Here is a 10,000-nt window from a genome sequence, read left to right on the forward strand (position 1 = left end):
CTCGTCGCTGATGGTTAGTTGGCAGAACGGGTTAGTTTTTTTTTACTTTTAAATGTATAATCGGCACGAGGGTTTTGACCTGGTCCTAGGCTGGTGAATTGAGACTTGAAAAGTTCGGAAAGTGGAGCTGTGTCGTAAACCATGTTGTTATTTTCCATTAGTACTATGTTAGAATTGTAAGGATTGAGTCGGTTATTGCAGTACTCCCAGAGGTTTTTTGGATTGTTTTCTATTGCGGTTTTTAAAGCTTCAGATTGCTGGTTACGGTCACGTTTTAGTAATAGTTGCGCTTCTTTCCGGATAGTTTTAAATTTTTGCAAGTCATCAATTTTGTTAGTCCTTTTATACTTGTGGTAGTAGTGCTTCCGGTTAAGGGTTTTTTTTTAGTTCGGATGAAAATCAGTCGGGAAATTTCATCTTTTTGTTCTTAGGGCGTTTGTTGTTTATTTTAGGAATTAATTTATTGATGGCGCTGGATGATGCACGATCTAAAAATTCTACCGCTTCGTTAACGTCTGTAATATCTGCTAATGGTGCCCAGTTGTAATGTTTTAAATAGTTATATAAGTTGAGATAGTCGCCTTTCTTAAAGTTGAAGCTGTGTGGAGCTTTGTTAGCGTTGCAGTTGAGCGGTCGATTATTAGTTGCGGTGAACGGTTATAAAACTTCCAGCAGAGGGTGTGGAATGTCGATTGGTAGTAGATTAGTATCGTCTACCCGAACCGAGACGTGATTAGTGCTTGTGATGGCCAGGTCGAGGATGTTTCCGTAGATGTTCTTGGTGGGGTTTATCTGTAGTAGAGTTATCGTGAGGAAATGGAAGTGAAAAACCATGCAATAAAACAAAGCTGGGCGGATTGTAACGAATATCGAATTCCCAAATATTTCTAAACGAATACCGAGACAATGACTAGTTTTTGGAACCAAATTCGGAATAGTTAAATTAAATGCAAATACCACCTTATCGAATATTCGTCAATAAATTTGTCGAATAACGGTTTAAAATGAAAAATGTTAGTATGAGTTTTGAAATTTGCACTACTTCTACCTTAAGCTGGAAATTGTGGCGAGGATTGACTTAACGTATTTCGTTTCTTTCAACGCAAGGTTTTGAGTCATCGAAAGGTTTTGACTCTTTTGAGTCAAATAAAATAGACTGTTTGCCTCTTTAAAAATTGTCGTCTTAATTTAAAATGCTTTAGTTCTACAATTGCTTACTCACAGTAGCCCCGCCAGGATTTTTTAGCGAGTAGGCACTGCGTGACTAAGAGGCCCCCATAAAAAACTCCTTTGTAATTTTGGTTGTTCTTTAACTAGCCAAATTGTATATAATTATTTAAAAATTTTATTATTATTAAATTAATAAAAATGTTATCATTATTAAATGAATAAATTTTTTATTATTAAGTATATTATTTACAAATAAATATTACCAACTTTACTTTTAATCGAAGAATTCCACCCTACGATTACCTCTTTACCCTAATTCATCAACTACTTATTAAGGCTTGTCTCCCCCATTGTTAGGGGGAAGACTACAGTGGCCATTGTCTAGTTTCGCGCTATTTCAAGCTGAACTGTTTTATTATTGTGTTTTAACTTATTAAATTAATATTGATGTGTAAAACAGCCTCTTGTTTAGTGCTTAAAATAATTTTGACAATTTTAAATTTCAAAGTAATCTAATTATTACGTTTTAATTTGGACCCCCGGAGCTAAACACGTTGGGCAAGCGCCCAAACTACCCTATAGTAGTTGACCTCTTGAACAATAAATTTTCTCACTAAACTTGCTTTTAAATCATGACATTTTTTTTAAATATCTAATATTGCAATAAAGTTTCCCCTATTCCCATTATTGTCGGCGGATGTGTAAGTGTTCCCCTGAAGTGCTAAATCTTGTTAAGCACATAAAATAATCACTTCCACCTGTGTAGATAGGACCTCTCTGTTTCTAATAACGTCTAGTCTATGGTGGTCGTTAACCTGACAAACTATTGATCCACGGGATTTGGATTCCATGTAGTCTAAGTACATTTTGTAGGCTAGTTGGTGAGAAGATTTGTTGGAAGTGAAGTGTTCTTCGAATTGTGTTTCTACTGCCTAAAAAATGACGCCAACAAAAACAATACACTGCATCCTTTGCAACTGAATATTCAATCATTTGATATTTGTCATACCAAGAAGAATTGAAACCTCGATTTTTACCGCCAATTAATCTTTTAGGAAAAGGATTTAGTTTAGGCTGAACTGGAAGGCAATCTTTATCTAGACTAATATCCAAGTTATTCAACGCGTGTAAGCCCATTTATTTTGAATTGGACACGTTGTTTGATGTATTTTGTGCATGGTTAGAGTTGGGGTTTGCAATTACTTCTGCAATTTCTCCTTCATGAGTCAGTTCCATTTCCATATCAGTACTGACGTTTGGAAGAACTTCAGCAGTATTACTAAAACAGTGACTGTTATCAGTCTCCAAGGATTCTAAATCTTTCCCAATTCTTTAACTAGGTTTTTCTCAGAGCTATAGTTATGGCATTGCGCCGACGATTTCAAAAAACGTGCCATTGCACCTTTCTGATTACTAACGAAACTATCTTCCCTTTTCCATTTTTCTCATTTTTGGGACCAGATAAAAGTTTTCTGGTACTCATATTTGAAAATGCTACTATTATATACTAATAGCGAAATAACCTTAAAAAGGTTTTAGAAAATAAAGCTTAGTTAAAGCTATGTAGTCTTCAAACAGACTTTTAATAATACCAGCTATATCAAAGCCCTGAAAAAAGCGGTTTGAATAATTTAGCAAGAATAGCTAATTAGCCTTGAAAAAGGCTTTTTGAATAATTTAGCAAGAATAGCTAATTAGCCTTGAAAAAGGCTTTTTGAATAATTTAGCTAGAATAGCTAATTAACCTTGAAAAGGGCTGTTTAAAAATTAGCTTAAAACAGCTAAATAGCCTTTAAAAAGGCTGTATTGGCAAAGTTAGTCTCGGAAGAGACTTAGAAAAAATTTGACTGGGAGAGAATCGAAATTGAGAACTACCTGTTGGTTCAGGAGCAGAAAACGAAATGAAGAAACGCGCGTTATCTGGGACAAGTCCGACCACCGGAGGTCTAGGTCCTTTCTCTACGATCAGTGGTCACTGATATCACGTGATTTCTCAAAAGGGACAAGGAGTAAAACAGAAAAAACCCTAATCCCCAGGACGCTCTCTATTCAAAGTAGTGACTGGTACGATGCTTTACGCTTCGACTTCAGCTCCGCTGGGATTTCCCTTCGTTTAAGCGTTGCAACGGCTTAAGTCGTATTACAGAAATCCAGTTTCTCACTTTATGCCCCCTTTTGTAGAATTCCTAGAAACTAAGCTTATGTTTATTGTGTTGGTTGGAGCTAAGTTAACACTGAGGCGAACAGGTGGTTTTTTTTGCTGCTTTCCTTGCACAACGGACTTCCCCGTCCCGGGACGGTCTTTTGTCATATACTCTATATCAATGTTAACAGAGTACACTACCAAAAGCAGAAACCACAGAGTTTGCTGCCTTTGTTTGTGTACTCAAGTAATATTGATTTCGAGTATAGGTGGTTCAAAAGGGAACGTTTTGTTAGGGCCATTTAGGACTTTTGGAAATTGGAATTGAATGGGAGTTCTTTTTTAGGGGGCTAGATGACCAATTTTTAAAAATAAATAAAATTTAAAAATCACACTTGGAGGCCCCAGAGACAATTTTTTTAAACTTTTAGAGGCCCCTAAAATAGGCCTAAAATTTTGGAACATAGGCACGTGCCTACTTGTGCCTACTGCTGGCGGGGGCACTGCTTACTCATCTTTGATAACCATTCGAGATCAAACAATTTTTTATATAATTATTAGCTTAAATGTTCCTTAAAATCAGTCAAACCACGGTTGACGTAGAATAACATACTTTTTTAATTAAATTTATTTATTTTTTGAGATCACGTCAAAGGGCTTTCTGAAGAGAGTGCAAAGCTATTTGAAACGTGTATGCACTCTAACAAATTTTCAAGAGCTAATAACCATTAATAAGAAAACTAGTTAATAAATCTGACGTTACGGTCGAAGAATAAATTGTTTTAAGAATAATTATTCTTGGAGTTTCGTCTAATCCGAGTTTATTAGTGAAAATGAAGATTGTACAGCCATAATATTAATGACTTAACATGTTGTGGTCAGAGATCCAATGATAGTTAGTGAAATTTAGCGCTACACGTTGTATGCAGGTTCTTTCAGAAAAGAATGTGGTAAAATCTAGGGTTATTCTTTCAGACCTATTAAGTAGAAAACGTTTGATTAACAAACGTACTTAAGTGCTTCGTTTCAGAGATATGGGTTCTCAAAACGTAACCTCAAAAACTGGTACACAGACTTGAATAAAAGCTATTTTAAAGTATTGATTCGGTTTTAAATAATAGATTTTGTATTTAAGATACAATGGAATTTTTTAGGTTACACTATTACTGAATTTTTCAAAAGAACCACCTAATACAAGCGTTGAGTCTATCGTAGAAATGATTCACCCACTCGTTCAAAATTCTAAGTGTTACAAATAGTATCGCAACCTACAATTATGCGTTTGACCAAATCATCAAAGTAACGTTTTTCTGTCTTGTAAACTAAATCCTACCGTTAGCCCTAGTAAAATCAATGTGTCGGGCCGTCCACTCTACTGCACCTCGTTAACCTATCCACCTGCAAGAAAACGTGGAATACAGATGACCTCTAACTTTACGACTTAAATGATCTGGAGCTCCGTTGTCCAAAAACTACACGCACCGTCTGTTTTCTAAACGCAGGTTTGCGAGTAACGCCGGTAAATATTGCAATTAAAGTAGCAAGGCAACAGTTGAATGCGTCCAGTGAGAGGTCTTGATCCCTCGACGCCAAAAATTACTCGGAACATTTAGTTTTCTTTACATTTTGGAGAATGGCGAATAAATTGAGCGGTTTAAAGGATACGTTATATCTTTCAAAATTGCAGATCATAACCAAAATGTTTCAATCTTTATAATTGGTTTAACTTTCAAATAATGTAATGGCGTTGTTGTTTGAATAATAAGCTTCCATTATTTGTTTTAGCTCTGTGGAGTTGAAGCAGCAATTTCGTAGTTGCATTCTGTACTTATCGATTGCATAATTTATATTTGTCGATAACATGCCTCTCCAGTATCTTCAGCGCCAGTCACAAAGTCATCCACATTCAAATAATTTTCAAGCGTTATGATTTCTTGACTGTTACTCTCGAATTAACTTCAATGCGTTTTAATTGCCACAACTAACAAAACCAGATTGTTGAGCGATTGTGCATCATAACATTTGCTGAAGCGTCAAATGCGATTCTCACTTTGGTAGTTGAACTACTATCTCTGATAATTGGTTGACGTGGAACAAAAAACCCGTGGACAAAGTTTAAAATGTGTTTTTCGGCAATTCCTAAGTTAGGTGGTATTGGTATAATTTTATGGATTTGCTATATATTTTGGTTCTGCCTTAAATTTTTATCAAATCTTTTCACTCTTTGAACTGATTCTGTTATATTGTTTTAAAAATTTTCTTAATCGGTTCACCATATTAAACGGGCTTAATAATTTTTTTTTAAACTGTGCATGCCCTTTAAAAGCAAGTGTCGTCGGCTCGACGTCAAGTGGCTCTTTTTTCAACAGATGTTACTATCGTTAAGACGAAAACAAGATAGTTAAGTTACATTTTGACTCAAAAAAGTCGCTGGATGACTTTAGCCTAAGGTGGTGTCTTGGGTATTAGCCTAGCTGATTATTATTATTATTATTATAGGTACCCCTCGCGTTGATTGAATCGTTTGAAAATTGGTGAATAATATAAATTAGAGCAATTATAAACAATATTTTTACAAGGAATATATAATTTAGGTTAAAGTCCACTAAATAGAGTGCAAGTGGTTTAAATATAATACTCAACAACAGCTCTCTGACGACGTCATCGTTGGGCTATTTTGAATTTAACTTGAATTTCAGTAATAGATCGTAAGGACAGTTAGGAAAACATCTGGCATGTTCAATTTTCAGTCTCCTAAGATTCCGTGGACCTTGTAACTTCGTACATCGTCTCCTCGTTGAATATAGTAAAATCCAGCAGCAGTTATTTGTTTTTGGTAACGTGGTGGCTTTTCCAAGGACGAAACGTTTCAAGTCGAATGTCTTCGATATCCATAGCTCAAGTAGACAAACATTTTCTATAGTTTCAAATGATACATTCTCTATCCCAACATGCTAAGCCTAATTTACTTAATATTGTTTTAACCAGTTAAACCTAAATTTATACGCTAAAATTTATCAATATACGCTTCTTCAATATGCAAATAGTTTTAAACATGTCTAAATATATATTAGTCTACTACAAAAATCCGACAAAAAAATAAACTTACTTTTATGTTAGGAAATTCTTAAGCCTTTGTCTCAGACGAGCTGTAAAAAAGACGAAACTGACCGACCGCAGGAAATAAATGACGCGTGGGAGAAATAGTCAGCTAGTTTCTAGACACTCGAGATTAATATCTCTTCAGATTAACAATAAAACTGCAACAAATTCGTTGACGTCACATGTTAAGCAGCGTATTTAAAGTGTGGAAAAAAACGATTAACGCTATATCATGGCTACGCTAACGAAATTTTTCCGAACTAAGAATTATCAAGTGCCGAATATATTTCACTAGTCTTAAACAGCAACTGAAGGTTGTTTTCTATTGGTTGACGTTGACGTCGTTTCACAAGTTTAAAAAATATTGACCTTATATCATGTTTACCCTAGCGAGATTTTTTTGGAACTAAGAAATACCCTTAAATTCTATTGGCTGTCTCTCTGAGATAACAGTTCTACGTACTTAAGATTAAACCGTCTCATGATTAAAACTGCAAGTAAAGGTTGATTCCCATTGGTTAGCGACTACACTGACGTCATTTCTCTAGAAAACAAAGCAATTAATAGAAATTTATATTAAATTAGTATACCAATTAAACATTTTTGTATTATCCAAATGCTATCGTTAGGGTGCATAAAATAACAAATATAAAATAATAATTTTGAGGTAGAAACATTTTTAAAATACAGAAAATGTTTCTGTAAGAAGGAAATTGTAATAAATATTATCACAACGGCGATAAAGTTTAATGGTTGTTTAAGGATAGAGTGAAATGGAATAATTAAGTAAATAAGCATAAATTTTAGAGCGCCTTACCACAAAAAGATCTATTTGCGCTTGTACATTCTCGATAAATAAACAAGTTCTTGGGAATAAGAGATGTTTTTTATCAAAGATAAACCAAGTTTATAGCTTATTGTAATTGGAACCATAACAAAAATCACGTTGCAACGCTATTATGTTTAACCCCTATCGATAATTTTTGGTACTAAGAAATTCTGTGTATAGTCTTGTACTTCTTAACAAGCACGCGAGACTCTTCTGTGACGTGAACAATGTGACAAAGTGAGCTCTGTTATTGCTATTCCTATAAAGAAATTCTTTGACACTTAGTCAAGTTTTCGCGTAAGAGAGTTGTCTTAGCGTAGGGATTTTTTTATTCGGAAGTCCGTCGGAGAATCGTAATCTTATTATTTGACAATCAGCTCTCGAGATACAAAGGATTAAATTTTTATAATAATAATGCAAGGATAAATCATTCGTAGCATCCGGATTTGTCTCTTGTATTAACTCTGTTGACAAGGAATTCAAAAATTCAACGAAACAATATCTCAATTTGATATACATATAATTAAGATTAAAATTTAGAACTTCTATTATAAACAATCTTAAAAAATATTTTTTTTATTTCCTAAAGGATGAAAAGTTTTTAACTTAGTCTAAGCGAATTGTTTTTTTTTTCGGTATTAAAATGGGTAGTTTAAATACAAAATTTCCGTAGTACAAAACTTGTCCGTTAATAATCCGGATGTCGAAACTGGTAATTATAACAATTGTATTGGTATATGTAAGGCAAAATGGCGTATGGGAATTTAAAATACTGTGGCTTATCATGCTCGATAAGAGAGAGGGTAGAAAATAAGACCATACAACAAGGAGTTATCGATCATGGAAATAAATTTTATTGTCTGGATTTTTTCCCTAAAGTGCGTTTACGTTACCCGTCCTAAAGACTACCGTAGACTATTACAAATAATACCATTATATTTAAAAATCCCCACAAATTATAAACTTATTCATAATATTGAATTATTAGAAACCTTTTAAGCTAACTTTTCAAACAAAAAATTAAAACAAATTTAAAGTAGGTTTTTTCCCATAATAAATGAACGGTTAGTATAGAGGCTACAACGAAGGAGAGCGACGTCACATTAAATAGAGCAACTTGTTTCTAATTTCAACTATTTTCTTTAAAAACACGTAAAGTTTCTTAATCTCCAATTGGCTATAACCAGTATATTTTACCCGGTGAGGAATTTTACACTAACTCACAAATAAAGACGTTAAACCGAATGTTGTAAATAGTTTTAGACAATAAAGAAATTAAGAAATGTTTTAAATAAAATCTCTATTATTTTCTACAATAGTCACCTTTTATTACTATAAATATTTCAATATTAAAATTTTCATAAATTATTATTTATAATATGAAATAGCACAATTGTAAAAGTACCAAATCTAGACAATGCTATATAATATTACAAAAAATGATCTATAATGGCACTGATCAACGATGTCAATAAGCCTAGATTTCGTTTCGAAGCTCTGCAATAAAAGTTAAACTAGCTCGCGTGCTTTAGTTTATCTTTGTAGTTATCTGCTCTCTTCCAACTATTTTTCAGTACAATTTATCTTTGACTAGCTTTTTCCCTCTTTAATTTCTACTCTTCTATATGCTTCTCCATTTCTTTCCTGCTCACTCGCTTATTCAAATGTATTGAAATCCATACGGTTATAAGTTAGAAAACACAATAGGTGTTTTGGTAAATCCGGCGCTTCACTTTTACTGTTGGGAGTACTGCCAACCGAGGCCTTTTTCAGTTGGCCGTAATAGCCGGTTTCGTCTAAAGTGTCGCCTGCTAAAGTTAGTGTTTTTTTTACTTATATCATTTCGATCGTTTCTCCATCTTTTTAGGTTAAATTGTTATTTAATAAACTAGTAAATTATTAGTTAAACATTTGAAACTTATTTTGAAAGTTTCAGGATAAGATAAATTGCCTTTCTTGCTTATCTAAAGGTATGTACCATATGCAAACTTTTCATTTTAGAAGTTGATAGGCCTAACCCAACATTTAATTTAATTTCCTCATTGTGTTTTTTAGATCAAGTTACATGAAATGTCGAACAATCGCTATGGACGAAATTGTTGTGTACCAGGGTGCACCGTGCACCTCGTATTCGTATCGAAACCCTAATATATCTTTTAGTCCTTTGTCTCGAGATAAAACCCTCCAGCAGTTATGGATGGACACTATAACAAAATTTCCGTTAGGCTTTGTCCTACGTAAATAAAACTTTAAAACTACACGACAAAAAATATAAAATATATTAAAACATACCTTGGAATATTTTCATTTATGGAGTCCATAACCCACCCAACACTTTGCCAACATGTAAAATAAATACTAAATAGGACCAAAATTGTTATTTTCTCAAAGGCCGCTGCTGTTTCACTATCACCCAGTGTAAAACAAGTTCGTCGATGGGGAAAACAATTTGCCTATTCAGCTATTAAAAAAAGTTCCCAAATGCTAAAATTTAAGTCGTTTGAAAGACTCTTCTCTCTTATTATTGTTGCTATATCAGTAAAACCGACATTATGACGCGTAAGCGTCTGGCTTCTACGTTTATATGGTTTATAGTAATATGACGATTCAATTGTAATTTGAACAATGGACTCGATGAAAGTTTACATTCATGGATTTGTTTATGTTAAATTTTCTAATCAAGGAGATAAACACAATAAAAGATAACAAAATTTTACAGTCTGTCTAGATTGGATCCATAACCAAACTATCGTCAT

At 33.7% G+C, this 10,000-nt stretch overlaps 1 long non-coding RNA gene across 1 annotated transcript; it reads right to left on the bottom strand.

Moving 5' to 3' along the window:
• Nucleotides 1–6,432: 6,432 nt before the first annotated feature.
• LOC149945809 (uncharacterized) lies at nucleotides 6,433–9,771 on the bottom strand. Its single transcript, XR_016481074.1, has 3 exons — nucleotides 9,537–9,771; nucleotides 6,879–6,959; nucleotides 6,433–6,462 (listed from the first exon to the last, which is right to left on the bottom strand). It is a non-coding gene; the product is annotated as an uncharacterized LOC149945809 (long non-coding RNA).
• Nucleotides 9,772–10,000: the final 229 nt, after the last annotated feature.

This window comes from Leiobunum rupestre, chromosome 5 (genome assembly GCF_980474605.1).
Source record: "Leiobunum rupestre chromosome 5, qqLeiRupe1.1.hap1, whole genome shotgun sequence".
NCBI classification, from domain to species: Eukaryota; Metazoa; Arthropoda; class Arachnida; order Opiliones; family Sclerosomatidae; genus Leiobunum; species Leiobunum rupestre.